General features: G+C 46.9%; 1 protein-coding gene across 1 annotated transcript in view; it reads left to right on the top strand.

The window, feature by feature from the left end:
• LOC143286064 (inositol 1,4,5-trisphosphate-gated calcium channel ITPR3-like) overlaps positions 1–12,500 on the top strand; it is a 392,528-nt gene that overhangs the window by 89,185 nt on the left and 290,843 nt on the right. The gene's annotated exons all lie outside the window — the stretch shown is intronic.

Below are 12,500 nucleotides of genomic sequence, written 5' to 3' on the forward strand. Positions count from 1 at the left end.
GAAGTGTATATGAAGATCAAATACGCACGTTAAAGATCCTGTAATTCATGTCAGCGTTCGGTGGGTTATGGAAATAAGAATATACCCAGCATGCACACCCCCGAAAACGGAGTATGGCTGCCTACATGGTGGGGTAAATAAACAAAAACGGTCATACACGTAAAATGTTACATGTCTGTCTGAGTGTGTGTGTGTGTGCGTGCCTGAAATCTGATTGAATGACACAGGAAACGAATGATGAGCGCCCAGTGGCAGCAATCAGTCGGCTCTACCCAGGTAGGCAGCCTGTTGTGCAAATGACCCCGTGTTTGTAAAGCGCTTAGAGCTTGGTCTCCGACCGAGGATAGGCGCTATATAAGTATCCATATCAATCAATCAATCAATGGGGCAAGCGGGACATAGAACCGTTCTCCGGGTTTTCCTCACAGGGGTTGGAACCCACGATCTCCCAGCCATTCATCCCATCACTCTGACCACTTGGCTGGTGTTGCAACATGGAAGATGTGTAAATGTGATCGTCCTGAAGGCTGACAGTGATAGCATTACCGTTATGGGAAAGCAGGTCTTTGAAGCTGTACTCAAGCTGTCTGGACTGACAAACAGGAACAAGTGCAGTGTTCTGGGCATGGAGGATTCTCTTACCTGGCTGTCGGAGTGCCAGACTTTCCTTATTTATGACAGCATGTGTCTCGGGCCTCGGTCTTAATCTTTGGTGTGTGTGTGTGTGTGTGTGTGTGTGTGTGTGTGTGTGTGTGTGTGTGTGTGTGTGTGTGTGTGTGTGTGCTTTATGAGTTACGGTTACGGGTATATATTATCTTCTGTTTTGAATGAAAAAACAACAATAAATGAACAAAATAACGAAATAAATGCTTTTTATTTACGTTCCCTTTCAGGTTCCTTTGACGATTACAGAGGGATTGTGCTCATAGACCTTCATGTGCCTTCGACGATTTAAGGAATGATATCTGATGAATGTGTTTGCAGACGTTAAAAAGAGACTGATATTCCCAACATTGTCCAGACGCAGACTGGAGGTGAAACTCATCTCTACTGGAGCTGTTGTTGTTGTCGTTTTTTGTTGTTGTTATTGTTGCTGTTTTTTTGTCAGTTTGTTTTGTTTTGCTTCATATTTCTTACAACAAACTAACAGGATTCCAAATGAGCCGTGGAAAACAGTTTGGGTAAAATGATAAGGATGTGTGTCTGTCCGTGTGTGTGTGTGTGTATGTGTGTGTGTGTGTGTGTGTGTGTGTGTGTGTGTGTGTTTCGTTTTTTTCTCCTTTTTTTTCTTTTTTTTTTGTGGGGAACAGTGGTGCTGCACATGCCCTCTGATGCACCTAGTTGTGTTTACGTCTTTTCTTTATCAAAGGATGTGACGGAGTCCATTGTATGGAACCCAGCACACTGCACCACACTGCACCACACTGCACACACCACCCTCCACTTCCACCTGCTGTACAGATACACACAGACCCCCCCTCCCCCCCCCCCCCCCGCCCCCCCTCACCACAGCTGCCGGTGTGGGTGGCAGAGTGGATATTTGCTTTCCTTCCTTATGATTCTCGCAATGTTTCTTTTCTTTCTTTTTTGACTTCTTGTATTTTTAATGCAGTAATTGGATACAGAAGTGACCTATAGGTGCTTTTGACTTGCCTTGAAGAACAGTTATTGTATTTGTTTGTTCGGGATTTTTTTTTCTTTTTTTTTTTCTTTTCTTTTGTATGTGTGATGTCGATGGTCTGACTGGTTACACTGCTTTTTGTTTACGGTTTGTTCACACCAGGTGGTGATTTTAGACGAGAGAGAGAGAGAGAGAGAGAGAGAGAGAGATTTACTGTGGCCTTTTCACTGTATTGGTCAAAGTAACCTGACACAGGTCATAATGACACAGGTAGGCTCGCCATGATCTATGACCTCTATGCTTGTCACTGACTGAAAACAACGATTGCTATTTGACCTTGGCCTCTAAAGGTCACGGCAGCCCTAGGTTTTATGGCCTTTTACTAGTTACCTTTGTGACCCTAGTTGGCTTCCTTTGACCTTTGACCTCGATATGTCGGATAGTCAAGGTGACAGAGACTTGATCGCAGTGTAAGTCACTGTGGCGGGGACCTTTCCGTGTAGGGTATTGTCCAACATGATGCCATCGATATGTGTCGATAGATCCCATGCAATAAGGGGCCATGATTACTGTGATTTATAATGACATAGGATCATTTGGCTGACGTCTCTGTGTATCAAGGGGCTGTCCACGTGTACGCACATCTATTTCTTGTCCTTAGATATGAAGGAAAGAGATGTGTGTGATTGCGTTGTCTCTGTCAGGGAAACAATTATCTCCCATACTGTTTCGACATTTTAATGATTTGATGCCGTGGTGCTGGTTTGAAAGATGTGTGCGGCTCTTCAAGTGTAAGAGTTGTTCTGGGAGAGGTGTTGTCCCCAGGCGCCCTGACAGTTTCCCATGACAGTATCAGCACTACACTGGCTGCTAGTGACGTCATACCAGGCAGGGCATGGGTTTTCCCATGACAGTATCAGCACTACACATGCTGCTAGTGACGTCATACCAGGCAGGGCATGGGTTTTCCCATGACAGTATCAGCGCTACACATGCTGCTAGTGACGTCATACCAGGCAGGGCATGGGTTTTCCCATGACAGTATCAGCACTACACAGGCTGCTAGTGACGTCATACCAGGCAGGGCATGGGTTTTCCCATGACAGTATCAGCACTACACTGGCTGCTAGTGACGTCATACCAGGCAGGGCATGGGTTTTCCCATGACAGTATCAGCACTACACAGGCTGCTAGTGACGTCATACCAGGCAGGGCATGGGTTTTCCCATGACAGTATCAGCACTACACAGGCTGCTAGTGACGTCATACCAGGCAGGGCGTGGGTGCATTTCTTCATGCGCCAGTGTCCCATCTGGGAAAATTATCATGAAGTAATTGGATGTGGATACATGGTTTTAGAATATACATTTACAAACATAACATGTTCTTGTGGCTGTCACAAGTCGTCAGTTTCGTCCTCATGACGGAAAGAGACCCTAATCTGACCCCCACCCCCACACACACCACTCCTTTGTGTTGGGACACTAAGAGACGGGGACACTTAGAGATAAGAAACTTAGATATGGGACACACAGAGACATGGATGCATAGAGATGGGGCACATACAGCGGCTCCTGCAGCTTATAACTCTGGTTCCAGTCAGTCCTTGTGGCATCAGTCAGTCCTTGTGGCATCAGTCAGTGCTTGTGGCATCAGTCAGTGCTTGTGGCATCAGTCAGTGCTTGTGGCATCAGTCAGTCAGTTTGGAACACCCCGGCATTGTTCTTTCTCCTCCCAACAGCTAAGAACTGGTTGACATTGACGGACACAGATTGACATCTATATCAGATATATCACGCTCCCCCTCTTCTTCACACAAAAATATGACCATCCTTTTAGCAGCCGCTGTTGGCCAGTATCCAGGAGGTCCTGTACCCTTCTGCACACTGACTGGGGAGACAGCCACCCCTCATGCTGTTTGCTCAGACCTGCTCACCCGCTGAAAGTGAAAGGGAGTCACTGTAACAATAAAGTCAACAACACTTGAAATGCATCAGAAACGTCTGCCAAGCAGCGAAATGATGAGTTTCACACACAGATGAAAATACTACTGCCAGGATGAGGGCAGCCCCCCAGAAAATCTATCATAAAAAAAACAAGAAAAAAAAAAGAAAAAGAAAAACGAATGAGGGGGAGACATAAAGCTACCAACCCAAGATAAATGGGGGTAAAAAGTAACCCAAGGAAAAAAAGGGAGGAGGCAAAAAAGTTTGGGTGTTTGCGGATCGTGTGACGTGCGGGCCAGGTAGACAGAAAGTAGGACGGAGAGAGAGAGAGAGAGAAAGCAGTTGCTGCTGTGGATCAGTCCCACATACACAAAGTATATACACCAGTCTGTACTCGACTTTGCTTCTGTGCTGAGTGTTGATGCACAAGAACCGTAAACACAGACAGTGGTGGTTTGATATCTTGGACACTGTGTTGCTGCCGTTTCAGCACTGCATTCAGTCTGTGGATTTTGTTTCTGTTACACAGCAAGACGATCTTGTTTTCTTTCAGTTCTGTAAGTTATTATCTTTCTAAACACGTCAGTGACGGGGATTATCTCTGGGCGGTTACATGAATTAGGAAGGCGAAAGAAGGCTGAGTACAGTATTAATCCCAGTATAAAGTAAACAATTGTCAAATCACATCAGAAGGTTAAGGAGCAAGATATATGTTTTACGCCGTACTTTGTTTTTGAACTTGTTGTTGTGTAATTTACAAAATGTGTTCAACTATTACAACGCTTCTTCTATGCACACATTCGGTATTTTTGTGTTAGAAATCAGGTGAAAGACATGACATTAAAAGAAAGACGTAAAAAGGGATAGAAGACAGTGAAAGTGAGAGAGAGTTGGGGTAATTTGGGGTGGAGGTGGGAGACGCCGTAATTTGTGTGCTTCGTTAGAAATGTTTGGTGACTGACGTGCTGTGCAGTTGTACTAATTTGTTTGTTGTTGTTTTTTTATGGTTTTCGTTGAGTGCTTCACGCACTCGTGAAACAATCTGACAGTTACTAAAATAAAACGAAAAATGAACAAAGAAAACAACGGACTTCCCTTTATCAGGAAAGCAAGCACACGAGGACGTGTAAGAGTACACATAGAACGTTAGGGCCTTTCTGTACTTTAGATAGAATATCAAGTGTAATGATCTTTTTAAGAACTATCACACTTCAGTATCAGCCCAGATTCGTGGCGACTTATTCTGCTGCACTTCACATGGTGTCAGTGAGTGAAGCACACACCGCCTAACATTTGTTGTGAACGTTGTGTTTGGTGTTGTTCATGTGTTGTGGTGGCTTCCTGCATGGAAGACACGTTGTGACGGCACTGGGCTGTGATGTTCACAGGTGGTCCTGTAACCAGCTTTTCACGGAAATGAAAAACCTAGCTCGCGCCCGAGACACCCGAAAACAACCAGAAACAAAGCATTCGCTCTCTCTCTCACACACACATTTCGACACACATGCACATGCGCACGCGCGCGGAAGCACGTACACAAACGACCTTGGGCCTTCTGTGAAAGAAACTGAAATCCATATCCCATTTTCCTCGTTGTGTGGTATTTTACGCTTGCATGTTGGATATGCAGTCATCCCTCGGTTTGCCGTTCTAACTGCGAGGGTGGTTTTTTATACTTGAAAATTCAAAGAAATAACAAAACAAAGCAAACATAAAAAAGCTTCAACTCTTTCTGGACAGTTAAGTTCCGGATTCCCAAAGTCTAAGCTCACCAGGAAAACAACAACAACAACTAGACCATAGGGAAAGCATTATCGGAGAAGTGAAATCTTCAGCAAATACAGGACCAAAGCCTAACGTCTGCGACACACATTTCGCTGACTGCCCTAGCATGTTCATGGGCTGTAGTTCCCATATCAGATTATTTCTTTGAGTAAGCTGTAATCTGTGTGATTTGATGTATACCCCGCCATTTAGACAGCCACATTCCGTTTTCTGGAGTGGTACGCAATGGGTACGTTTATCATCAGTGTTAGAGTCCATAGTAACCCACCACCGGTCTGCTCGTGTGCTGGTCTGATAGACAAAAAAACAACAACTCTAAATTAAAAAGAAAAACAGAACACATCCGATCTTTATTCGCTGTCGCTGGCGAGAATCGAACACCATACATTCTCTTCCGGGTTGTCTTCAGGTTATCAACCTGCTGCCCATTGCACCCTTCTGTAGCGCAGGTTAGTCCAGGTGTGTCACCGGTGGGAGATACATGGCGCCCACAGACATTTGACAGGACACGAACATTTTTCAGGCGGCACATTTCCCGAGCGCGCACGCGCGCGAGCGTGTGTGTGTGTGTGTGTGTGTGTGTGTGTGTGTGTGTGTGTGCCTGCCTGCCTGCCTGCCTGTTTCTGTCTGTTTGTATGTATGTATGTATGCATGTCTAATTGTTTGTTGGTGTTATTTTGTTTTGTTTGTTTTTTGTTGCGGGAGGAGAGGGGGAGGGAGGGGGCGGGGGGTGTGAATCACGAACAAGGAGAATAGAGGGTGTGTCTATCGTTCCAAAATAAACTATATTCCGTTGCTTGTTTCTACAGAAGTTATGCCCGTTAGATAATCACGATTATGTTTCAGTTTATGTGCGGGGTTTTATTACGGTTTTGTTTTCTGATTATATCTTCCTATTAATCATAACAAAGGCCACAATGTGTGATTGTGCATGTCTCGGTAATCCATGAACTCCAGCCTAAACAGTTTATTTCTTTGTAAACCTCTTCATTATATTCGTTTACTTTATGTTATTGTGGTGACATACATATTCGTTTTTATTTTACTCCAGCTGAGCTGTACTTCAGTGTGTCTTGGTAAACTGTACGCTTTGACTGACAGGCCTGTGTGTGGTCTACACGTTCCGTCAATGAGTGTTGACCTTTGAACTCAGAAAGAGTGATGGTTCATTGACGTACCTGTGGTCTAAACAACCCTTCAACCAGTGTCCGTAGTTGAACTTGAAACAGTTACGGTTTACAACTGTAGCCAATCAGCTGGCAATAACCTGCAGACCATTGGTGGTGGAGATGTGACCATGTGGAAACAGTGACTGTGTGAGAGGTCAGGGAAGGCGTGGATCACGTGCACACTGTGTGACCCCAGGTCCTTCACCTTGTGCAGACATGGCAAAACGGATCACGTCATGGGTAGGTAACTCGGAGTGTGTTCTTGGCTAGAGACAGTTGCTGCTGCTGTTGCTGCTTCTTCTGCTTATAGTGATACTGCTGCTGCAGCTGCTGCTAAAAGTAAGACTGCTGCTGTTGCTGTTGCTGCTGTTGGTTCTGCTGCTGTTATTGTTGTTGCTGTTGCTCTTAACATTTCGCTACTGATACAGCTGATACTGCTACTGTTGCTGGTCCGACTTTTATAACTAATTTTAATTGTGTCGCTGCTGCAATTACAGCAGTTGTTGCTGCTTTTATAGCTTTTATTGCCGCTGCTGCTATTTCTGCTACGAAGGCAATGCTAGTACGATGACTTGAAGATTACTGCCAGATTTGCCGTTACTTCTGTTGTTGGTTCTGCCGCTCTGTGATCACTACAAATGTAATTAAATCCTCTTCTGGTATGTTGGCGAAAGAGGAAGACGATGACAATGAAGAAGCGTGCTGTAGCAGACAGATCCAGTGTTTGGTGGTGATGGTCTGCATTCAGGGTCCCTCAGTGTTTGGTGGTGATGGTCTGCATTCAGGGTCCCTCAGTGTTTGGTGGTGATGGTCTGCATTCAGGGTCCCTCAGTGTTTGGTGGTGATGGTCTGCATTCAGGGTCCCTCAGTGTTTGGTGGTGATGGTCTGCATTCAGGGTCCCTCAGTGTTTGGTGGTGATGGTCTGCATTCAGGGTCCCTCAGTGTTTGGTGGTGATGGTCTGCATTCAGGGTCCCTCAGTGTTTGGTGGTGATGGTCTGCATTCTGGGTCCAACAGTGTTTGGGGGTGATGTTCTGCATTCAGGGTCCCTCAGTGTTTGGTGGTGATGGTCTGCATTCAGGGTCCCTCAGTGTTTGGTGGTGATGGTCTGCATTCTGGGTCCAACAGTGTTTGGGGGTGATGTTCTGCATTCAGGGTCCCTCAGTGTTTGGTGGTGATGGTCTGCATTCAGGGTCCCTCAGTGTTTGGTGGTGATGGTCTGCATTCTGGGTCCAACAGTGTTTGGGGGTGATGTTCTGCATTCAGGGTCCCTCAGTGTTTGGGGGTGATGTTCTGCATTCTGGGTCCCTCAGTGTTTGGGGGTGATGTTCTGCACTCACTCTCTGGGTCCCTCAGTGTTCAGAAACAGACTGCAAACAAACGATCCCATAATCACCACTTGAAGCGCGGCAGTTAGTTTTGAACACAATTGGTGTTTCCTCCGAGGTGGTCGATTTACATCAGACATTGTTTTACTTACCTAGGCTAGACAGCATCATAGACATCGATACCCAGCACGAAACAGATCGTACGTTTATCACGCATAAGCAGTTATGAACTGGGTTCACAGTCGTTTTGCACTAGTTCCTAATACTAATAGTGATGTTGTATGGTAATCGGCATGGAATATAAGCCAATCTGAAGAGGCAGTCTTACATTATGACATCATACTTTAATTAGTTCAGACATTGGCACAGTCACTCATGACTGATCACCAGTGTTTAGTGGTGTCTGACAGAGGTTTATCAAAAAGTTAATCAAAGAAGCTGAACATTTATATAATTTTTGGTTGCTGTTATTCTTATATCAGACCAGTTTTAATAATGATATTTGGAAACATTTCAACACAGAAATGTGAATAGCAGAATGCACACGCTTTCGTGGCATAATGTGATATAAAATCTAAAAATAGAACAATGATCGCTCTTCATCGATATCAGTAGTTCTCGGGAATGTTGTGTAGAAAAGCACAATAATAAAGAACTATAAACTAGCCATCCACGGCATAACTGCGGGGCGTTTGCCTGACCCATGGAATTCATCACGTACATGAGATTATGTCTGACCAGAAAAGCCGGGACAACCTTCTTCAAGGGATGACACAGGTGTGTGAGGAACAGGCTTCACGCACTTACCTCCTCCTTTTAGTGACGTGATGGCGGTGTCTCTGAAACCATACCTCTTTTCTCAGTTCTGCGTTAGCTTTCTTTTCTGCATTGATGCCGAATGATGAGGATGATGATGAGGTGAGGGTGATGATGAGGGTGAGGATGAGGGTGAGGATGAGGGCGGTGCGGGGCAGGGCAGGGACGCTGGGTGGTGGGCACGGTGTGCCATGGAAAACAACAGAGGGAAGGGAGTGGAACGTCTCCGCAGCTCCCTGCAGCCTGCATGCCGCCAGAGCGAGCGATGCCATCCATCACGTGTCCAGTGACGACACGGGAACCGGTGTGCCCACTGCCCTTCACGGTATGACACTGTGCAGACCCCGTGTGTCATGTCAGCAACTCCCTCCCCCCCCCCGACCCCACACACCCCACCCCTCATCCTTCACTGGCTACACCATCCATCTTCCTTCTTTTCCCCTTCCAAAGAAGAGTGCTTTCTTTTCAATCAGTACAACACATAATGAGATCAACAACAAAAGCAACAACAAACATTTGACATTGAATGAAGTCAGGAGAACCAATACTGACAATTAATAAGGACTATGCTGCATACCATCCACGTTCCTTCCGCACCCTCCCTCTGTCAAAACTCCTCCTTTCTATCAGAGACCTTTCTGTTTATATCCAGCTCTACACACCCCATGTTCGTACACTACTACATGCACACCTTGTGGTTGTTCTTTTCAAGCTCATAATTAATCGTGCTGGAGATGGGGGAAGGACAGATGGAGGATGGTGATTCACGCATGTCAAGCTGACAGGTTTTGTCTGACTGGACATTAAAATGTGGCAAACATTGATAAACGAGAAAGAACAAACAATTTCCGCATCTGTTACGAAACGAACCATTACTCCGAACCAGCGATGGTTAGTTCTTTCCAATGAGGCCACAGGCAAACTAGAGGCGTCAGTCGATGACAGCTTGTCGTGTGGAAGGTGAGACAGAAAGCAAAGGCCTTGCTAATCATCTTCAGCGTTGTCTGGTGACAAAGTATCACTGCGGGGCGTTTGCCGAACGAACCCAGGAAATTAATCACGTAATTGAGTTCCCAAATCCCATCAGAAATTTGATTAACCCACTTTCGGGGGCATTGGCTTCAATCGATGTCACAGAACTGGGTGAGGTATAACCTCTACATGATTCCCCCGTTCAGGGAAATGATGACGGCAGTTGTGGAATCACACCTCCTTTCTCATCACGGCTGTGAAATCACACCTCCTTTCTCATCACGGCTGTGGAATCACACCTCCTTTCTCATCACGGCTGTGAAATCACACCTCCTTTCTCATCACGGCTGTGAAATCACACCTCCTTTCTCATCACGGCTCTCCGTGTTCAGCGTGCCCGCAGTGCCCTGTGACAGGAGGTGAGGGTCAGTGTACCCGCAGTGCCCTGTGACACGAGGTGAGGGTCAGTGTACCCGCAGTGCCCTGTGACAGTGTGCTGAGTGGTGGGCGTGGTGTACTGCTGTCACTCACCCAGTCAGTGCCCTGTGACAGTGTGCTAAGTGATGGGCGTGGTGTACTGCTGTCACTCACCCAGTCAGTGCCCTGTGACAGTGTGCTGAGTGATGGGCGTGGTGTACTGCTGTCACTCCCCAGTCAGTGCCCTGTGACAGTGTTCTGAGTGGTGGGCGTGGTGTACTGCTGTCACCACCCAGTCAGTGCCCTGTGACAGTGTTCTGAGTGATGGGCGTGGTGTACTGCTGTCACTCACCCAGTCAGTGCCCTGTGACAGTGTTCTGAGTGATGGGCGTGGTGTACTGCTGTCACTCACCCAGTCAGTGCCCTGTGACAGTGTGCTAAGTGATGGGCGTGGTGTACTGCTGTCACTCACCCAGTCAGTGCCCTGTGACAGTGTTCTGAGTGATGGGCGTGGTGTACTGCTGTCACTCACCCAGTCAGTGCCCTGTGACAGTGTGCTAAGTGATGGGCGTGGTGTACTGCTGTCACTCACCCAGTCAGTGCCCTGTGACAGTGTTCTGAGTGATGGGCGTGGTGTACTGCTGTCACTCACCTAGTCAGTGCCCTGTGACAGTGTGCTGAGTGCCCTGTGACAGTGTTCTGAGTGATGGGCGTGGTGTACTGCTGTCACTCACCCAGTCAGTGCCCTGTGACAGTGTGCTGAGTGGTGGGCGTGGTGTACTGCTGTCACTCACCCAGTCAGTGCCCTGTGACAGTGTGCTGAGTGGTGGGCGTGGTGTACTGCTGTCACTCACCCAGTCAGTGCCCTGTGACAGTATGCTGAGTGGTGGGCGTGGTTACTACTGTCACCACCCAGTCAGACCCCTGCTGTCAGCTTCACCCACCGTCAGCTGACTGGCTAAGATTGTGCTCTGTGTGCCCTCCCTTTATTCAGTAAAGTATTCACTGTCATTAGACTGGTGGGTGTTTTTGTTGCATAAACATTCAAGCTTGATTCATTAATTTTCAAAAATGATTCTGATCAACAGTGACACAATTAAAACGAAACAAATCCCATCATCACTGACCGTGTCAAACTGACCCAGATGTACATAGTTCTGAATGATGGCCACATCAGTGTGTCAGGTGGACCAGTGGAGAGATGCACACCAACGTACCAACCATGATTATCTCACCTCCTTGCGTGTTGTTCAGTTCAGATTGGGTACAGCACCACGCTGAGGGATTCTCCTGGGATCATGCGGAAAGGAGTCACAGCAATCATGATCACAGGCACCTGAAAGGAGTCACAGCAATCATGATCACAGGCACCTGAAAGGAGTCACAGCAATCATGATCACAGGCACCTGAAAGGAGTCACAGCAATCATGATCACGGGCACCTGAAAGGAGTCACAGCAATCATGATCACAGGCACCTGAAAGGAGTCACAGCAATCATGATCACGGGCACCTGAAAGGAGTCACAGCAATCATGATCACGGGCACCTGAAAGGAGTCACAGCAATCATGATCACGGGCACCTGAAAGGAGTCACAGCAATCATGATCACAGGCACCTGAAAGGAGTCACAGCAATCATGATCACAGGCACCTGAAAGGAGTCACAGCAATCATGATCACAGGCACCTGAAAGGAGTCACAGCAATCATGATCACGGGCACCTGAAAGGAGTCACAGCAATCATGATCACGGGCACCTGAAAGGAGTCACAGCAATCATGATCACAGGCACCTGAAAGGAGTCACAGCAATCATGATCACAGGCACCTGAAAGGAGTCACAGCAATCATGATCACAGGCACCTGAAAGGAGTCACAGCAATCATGATCACAGGCACCTGAAAGGAGTCACAGCAATCATGATCACAGGCACCTCGCTTTTATTTCCGGTTTACCCCTACTACCAAAGACATCATCAACTATCCAACCTTTGAATCATAGGTGTGCTGGCCTGATTGGATGTTGTCATAGGTGTGCTGGCCTGATTGGATGTTGTCATAGGTGTGCTGGCCTGATTGGATGTTGTCATAGGTGTGCTGGCCTGATTGGGTGTTGTCATAGATGTGCTGGCCTGATTGGATGTTGTCATAGGTGTGCTGGCCTGATTGGATGTTGTCATAGGTGTGCTGGCCTAACTGGGTGTTGTCACAGGTGTGCTGGCCTGACTGGGTGTTGTCACAGGTGTGCTGGTCTGATTGGATGTTGTCAATGTGAACAGAGAGACGGGAATGTGACACTACCCACTTTCCCCCTGGACAAGGCTGGAAGAGGGGGAAGGGGCACTTTAAATCACTCTGAGTGAATACTTCACAGTGCTGACAAGTGAGCAATTGGTTTTTTAATGACAAATTATAGATCTACACCTTTCTCAGAATGCTATCTGAGTTG

Source organism: Babylonia areolata, chromosome 9, assembly GCF_041734735.1.
Source record: "Babylonia areolata isolate BAREFJ2019XMU chromosome 9, ASM4173473v1, whole genome shotgun sequence".
Taxonomy (NCBI): domain Eukaryota; kingdom Metazoa; phylum Mollusca; class Gastropoda; order Neogastropoda; family Buccinidae; genus Babylonia; species Babylonia areolata.